Genomic DNA, 6,827 nt, shown 5'->3' with positions numbered 1-6,827 from the left:
GCTGCTGTTTCTGTCCTGCCATGGAGGGACCTTTTCTGTTCAGAGGGGAGAGCTTTGCAGGGAGTCAGGCTGGGAGGGGATGGCTGACAGGGCAAGTCAGTGTGCGGATGGATGGCTCCAGTGGGAGGAGGGCACACGTGAATTGAGAAGTAGGATCCATCCATTATAAAAAAATAAACAATAAGCAACTTTTGAATCACGGTGCTGTATTTCCTTCTGGGATTCAAATGACTACACAAACCACTTGAGCTTCATTTTTGTGGTTTATGAAGCTCAAGGGAATTATACACTCATAATTTATAGTTGCTGGTTCCACATAGTGTTTATGGCTCCGTATGCTATGTATGATGATATCGTGTGCATGCCTGTACACAGGGTTTAATTAATGACCTAGGGATTATCCTTGGCTTGACTTATTGATGTCTCTGTGTTGGAAAACATGTGCTCACATGCTGAAGGGTAAGAGCAGTTCAGGGCTGAGAGCAGCAGCCTTGGAATTGCAGAGCTGATCTTTGGGATTCTGCATGTGTCGTCACCTTTCCAGCTCATCCTCTAAGCTTTTGCAAAAAGTGAAGCAATTAAAAGTTAGATTAGATTTTGAATCCCTTTGATTCTGTTTCTTTCTATATTTTTTTGGAAAGCACAATGGACATAAAAGTTGCAATTGATTTTTTTGAGCTACTCTTTCTTTCAGAAGCAATTAGCCTTCTCCTTTTCTGCAGTTGGGGGTGAGTCTCCTGTAGTGGACCCTTGCAAGGTTGTCTTTTGGGATGTGAAGAGAAGAGGGAAGATCAGGGATGTGGGTTGTAATTTCATTAAATTTTTTCTTTAGAGTAGCTCTTGTTAGAAGGAGATTTTAGAATGTAAAGGTGGAAAGTGACTTAATTAGATTGAGTTCAGTAGTTTTCATATTTTAAAAAATCCACATATCCCTTCTTTACAGAAACGTGTATGTAGAAGCCAACAGATGAAACAGATAAAATAGTAGCCACTTTAGTCTCTCTGGGCAGTTGAGAGGCAGTGTGATGCGGTGGTTAAAAGAATAAATTGTGGTGTCAGACTGCTTGGGTTTGGGTCCCAAGTTTTTCCTCCTTATGGAAGTAGGCAAGTCATTTAACCTCTTTGTGCCTCAGTTTATCCATCTTATGGTGGGGATGATATAATAGAAGCTACCTCATAGGGTTTTGCTAAGCATTAAAGGAAGGACTTAATGTAAGTTAAGCTTAGAATAATGTTTTGCATTTGGTACTTTCTATCAGCTACTGCTATTATTATTTGACCTACTTAAGGACTCAGTGAAGCAGCTTGAAAACCTCTGAATTATTCAAATATTTATTGAATACCTACTATGTGACAGGCACAGTTCAAAGTGCGGGGGACATGGTGGTGAACAAAACACAGTCTCTATTTTTTTGGCTCTTATAGTTCTGTGGTCTAGCCCAGAGGTTGGCAAATTTTTTCTGTAAAGGGCCAGATGGTAAATATTTTAGGCTTTGTGAACCATAGGGGGCTCTATCATCACTACCCAACTCTGCTGTTGTGGCACTTAAGCAGCTGTAAACAATATGGAAATGAGTGGGCATGATTGTGTTCTAACAAAACTTTATTTGCAAAACCAGGAAGTGGTAGGGATTTGATCTGAGTGCAGAGGTTTGCCTCTTGGTCTAACCTAACCATTCCTCTTATAAATAAGACAACTGAGGCTTAGGTCACATAATAGTGGCAAAATCAACACGGGAATCCTGCTTCAGACGTCCTATGGAGTACTGTCTCCATTCTACCATGCTGTCTGATGTGCTGGCTTTGCTAGGGCCTTGGCCTTTTCCCCTCTTGTTTTTCAAGTTGTACAGTGAGTGAGCTGGGTGGAAGAGGGAGTGTTGAGGAGTCCTTTCAGCAGATCCCATGATCTGGTTGCTTTCTTATTCTAATTCCCCAGTGTGCTAGAGAGCAGAGAGGAGTGTGTACATGTGGAGCAGAAGATGAGGTGAGGGGCTGGGCCTGGTGGCTCATGCCTATAATCGCAGCACTTTGGAAGGCCGAGGCGGGTGAATCACAAGGTCAGGAGTTCAAGATCAAGCTTGGCCAACATGGTGAAACTCCATCTCTACTAAAAAAATACAAAAATTAGCCAGGCATGGTGACATGTGCCTGTAATCCCAGCTACTCAGGAGGCTGAGGAGGGAGAGTTGCTTGAACCAGGGAGGCAGAGGTTGCAGTGAGCTAAGATCACACCACTGCACTCCAGCCTGGGTGACAGAGCAAGACTCTGTCTCAAAAAAAAGAAGAAGAAAAGAAGATGAGGTGAGGATGGGAGAGAGATCATGCATGGGTCGTTTAGCTCAAGTGCAATGGGGAGCCATTGTAGTATTCTGAACAGATCAACACCATGCTCAAGAGAATAGGCTTGTTCTAGCTGCTCTTGATAGTGGAGTGCAGAAGCAGACTTGTTAGGAGGCCATTGCATGGATCCACATGAGATGTGATGTTGGCTCAGGCCGCACCATGGTGATAGTGATGGATGGAGAAAGGGATAGAGGACAGATCCTGGATATATATTTTGAACGTAGCACCAATAGGTATTTCTGACAGATTAAATGTGAAGTATGAAGAATGAGAGGAGTCAAGGATGACTGTCTGCTCATAGGGTTCATAGAGTTCCCAGGCTAATCACATAGCCGAAGAACCTTCTTTGAAGTATGGGAGAAGTAAGAGGAGTGACTTATTCCAGGTCCCAGCAGCAAGGAATGGCTGCACCTGGTCTAGAAGGCACAGCTCTATCTATCTCCCTTTTCCATTTACCATCATTTGCTTTTTTGAGTTAATCTTCTTGCTTCCATAAGTCCACAGAGCTAGGTGCCTGCCATTGTTTGAATGTGTGCTCCCAAAAGCATGTGCTGAAAACTGAATCCCGAATGCAACACTGTTGGGATGTGGGGTCTAATGGGAGGTGTTTAGGCCATGAGGGCCCTGCCTTCAGGAATGAATTAATGCTGATTATAAAAGGGCTTGAGGCTGGCAGTTTGATCTCTTGCTCTCTCTTCCCCTTTTGCCTTCTGCCATGGGATGATGCAACAGAAGGCCCCCACCAGATGCCGGCCCCTTGATCTTGGACTTCACAGCCTCCAGAACTGTGAGTCAATACATTTCTGTTCATTATCAATTACCCAGTCTGTGTCATTCTATTATAGCAATACAAAATGGGTTTGACAGTGTTCCTCCACCCCTGACCCTTTCCACATCATCCTGTTTTTACTTATCCATGTTACAAAATTTCCCTTTCTGTTTTATAATTGCCTGTTTTCTGTCTCCTCCACTAGGTGAGCTCTTTCAGGATTCCTAGCATAGTGCTTGACACATAGTACATGTTTAATAAATGTTTGTTTTATGAAGAAATAACCAAGGTTTTTCAAATTGCCTTTCTTCTCTCAATTACAGCCATTCTATAAAATCTCACTGTTGTTTCCTTATAGTTTCTCTTCTTTCACTGAACTTCTGTTTGGTGTTTTCTTTATATCTTTTTTCTCTTAGGCTCTTTACTTGGGTTTGCTTCATGTTTTCTATTTAAGAATTTCCCCAGAGCCTGTCATAGTGAAGAGAAAAGTCCTTGGATTTTCATTTTAAATTACATCCGATAAACAGTAACACAACAAGTAGTAAGGCATTTGATATTTTAAATCTCCCTTTTTACTTCCTTTTAGTTTCTCAACACAACAGGTCTCTTGGGGGGCATATAAGTTCAGAGCATCTTGAACTTATATGCCCCCTGAGGACTGGACGGAGTTGCAGTAGTGTGGGTAGTACTTGAATATGTGCAGTGCAGCTGGAAAATGTGGGGTCTACGCATGCCCACAGTGTAATGCATCTGCCTAAACCCAGTCTTCTCTTTTGGCATTAATCTTAGTTGAAAATTTGCTGTAATAAACACCAGGTGTCAACAATCTAGGCAACCATGCCTTGACTAAATCTTCTCAGGACGAGGGTGCACCTGCTGGAAGCATCTTCCAGAACTGCTAGTTGCTGAAGCTGCAAATTCACATAACCCTTGCTTTTAGCTAAATCATTGCTCTGTGTCCTGCAAGCTATAAAAAGACAGAATCAGATTAGAGGACATAATGGGTAAAATACCTATTTCTTTATTTTTATTTTTTATTATACTTTAAGTTCTGGAGTACATGTGCAGAATGTGCAGGTTTGTTACATAGGTATATGCGTGCCATGGTGGTTTGCTGCACCCATCAATCCATCATCTACATTAGGTATTTCTCCTAATGCTATCCCTCCCCTAGCCCCCGCAACCCCCCGACAGGCCCCAGTGTGTGATGTTCCCCTTCCTGTGCCCATATGTTCTCATTGTTCAACTCCCACTTATGAGTGAGAACATGGCAGTGTTTGGTTTTCTGTTCTTGTGTTAGTTTGCTGAGAATGACGGTTTCCAGCTTAATCCGTGTCCCCGCAGAGGACATGAACTCATCCTTTTTCGTGGTTGCATAGTATTCCATGGTGTATATGTGCCACATTTTCTTTATTCAGTTTATCATTGATGGGCATTTGGGTTGGTTCCAATCTTGCTATTGTGAACAATGCTGCAATAAACATATGTGTGCATGTGTCTTTATAGTAGAATGATTTATAATCCTTCAGGTATATACCCAGTAATGGGATTGCTGGGTCAAATAGTTAACATACCTATTTCTTACTGTGACCTGAAAGATATATTTTTATTCTTATTTATTCTCTTGCACATTAGCTTTTGGGAGATATGAGTCTTTTCATTGTCTTAAGAAGGGCTGTGAGCTAGAAGTAGATGATTTGTTGTCATATTTTTGGCCTTATGATCATAACATCATTCTTCTCAATTCAATGATAAAATAATAGATAATATTTATCAGCCTGGCATTGTTTTGAGTATTCCACATGTACTCTTATTTAATCCTCACCAAATTTTAAGGTAGGTGCCATTATTATTCCCATTTTACAGATGAGGAATGAACTTAAGTAACTGACCCTGTGATGGTTAATTTTATGTGTCAACTTGACTGTACTAAGGAATACTCAGATATCAGGTAAAATTTATTTCTGGGTGTGTTTGAGAGGATGTCTCTGGAAGAGATTAGCATTTGCATTGCTAGACTGAGTACAGATCACCCTCACCAATGTGGGTAGGTATCCTCCAATCCATTGAAGGCCCCAATAGAAAAGGCAGAGGAAGGAGGAATTTGCTCTCTGCTTGAACTGGGACAGCCATCTTCTCCTGCCCTTGATATCCTGGTTCTCGGGCCTTTGGGCATGGACACTGGGAGTTTCACCATTGACTCCCCTGGTCCTCAGGCCTTTGGGCCTGGAATTACACTACTGGCTTTTCTCCTTTTCCAGATTGCAGACAGTAGATCATGGGACTTCTCTATCTCCATCATCATGTGAGCCAATCTCTCATAATAAATCTCTTTCTATAAATTTATATATATCCTATTGATTCTGTTTCTCTGGAGAACCCTGACTACTTCAGGCCCCATGACAATATCTTTACAGCCCAGGGCATAATCATTATCATCAAATGGTATTTGGATATCTACAGGCTCTATGGTATTGTGCTAGCTTACATTCCGTTTTTACTTATAAATGTTTTAAATTATGAGTTTTTTGTGGGTACAGACTAAATCTCAAAAAGCCTAAAAGTTGGCCAGGTGGAGTGGCTCACACCTGTAATGCTAGCACTTTGGGAGGCCGAGGTGGGTAGGATTTCTTGAGCTCAGGAGTTCTTTCGAGGACAGCCTGGGCAACATAGTGAAACATTGTCTCTACTAAAAATTAAAAAAAAATAAGCCAGATGTGGTAGTGCATGCCTGTAGTCCCAGCTACTCAAGATACTGTGGTGGGAAGATTTACTTGAGCCTGAGGGATTGAGGCTGCAGTGAGCCATGATCATGCCACTGCACTCCAGCATGGGCGACAAAGTAAGACCCTGTTTCAGAAAAATAAATAAATAAATAAATAAATAAATAAATAAATAAATAAAGCCTTAAGGTTAATTTGCGTTTAATATGGCATACAATATTTTATAAAAATTCTCAACATTTATATGCCACTGTAGTGTTCATGAAGTGCTTTTATAGGCAATATCTCCCTTAATTTTAGTGTTCTGTTGACACTCAACCTATTCTATTATCAGAATCATACTGGTCATCTTAAGTGCAGAGAAATCTCTTGTCCCTCCTTTTCTTTTTTAATTTCTCCCAGTTCCCACCTTTCCCCACATCTATTGCTTTAGAATATTCAAATAATTTCATATCAATTACTCCATGTAATTCTCAAACCAGTCATCTGAGGTAGATGTTTATTCTTTCCATTTTGCTGTTGAAGAAGTTGAGACTTGGAAAAATGATGTGACCATTGGTGGGATGAGGCAGAAGGAGAAGTCAGAGAGATTCAAAGTGCGGGAAGGATTCAATCCACTGCCACTGGCTTTGAAGATGAAGGGGCCACAAGTCAGGGAACATGGCTTCTAGAAGCTAAGAACAACCCCTGAATTCTGCCAACCACCTGGATGAACCTAGAAGCATATTCTCTCCTAGAACCTCTAGAAAGGAACCACTTCTGTTGACAGCTTGATTTCAGCCCTCTAAGACTCTTACCAGAGGACCATCTGAGCCAGGCAGTGCCTGGACTTATGATCCATGGGCATTGTGGGACAATAAATTTATTGTTTTAAGCCACTAAGTTTGTGGTATTTGTAACAGTAGAAATAGAAAGAGTGTAATCACAAAGTGGTTCAGTGGTGATGCAGGTGATGCCAAATTCCACACTGTTTTCACTGGCTGCCTGGGACA

Source organism: Pan troglodytes, chromosome 7 (genome assembly GCF_028858775.2).
Source record: "Pan troglodytes isolate AG18354 chromosome 7, NHGRI_mPanTro3-v2.0_pri, whole genome shotgun sequence".
In the NCBI taxonomy this organism is placed as follows: Eukaryota; Metazoa; Chordata; class Mammalia; order Primates; family Hominidae; genus Pan; species Pan troglodytes.
Note: the sequence above shows the minus strand (reverse complement) of the source record.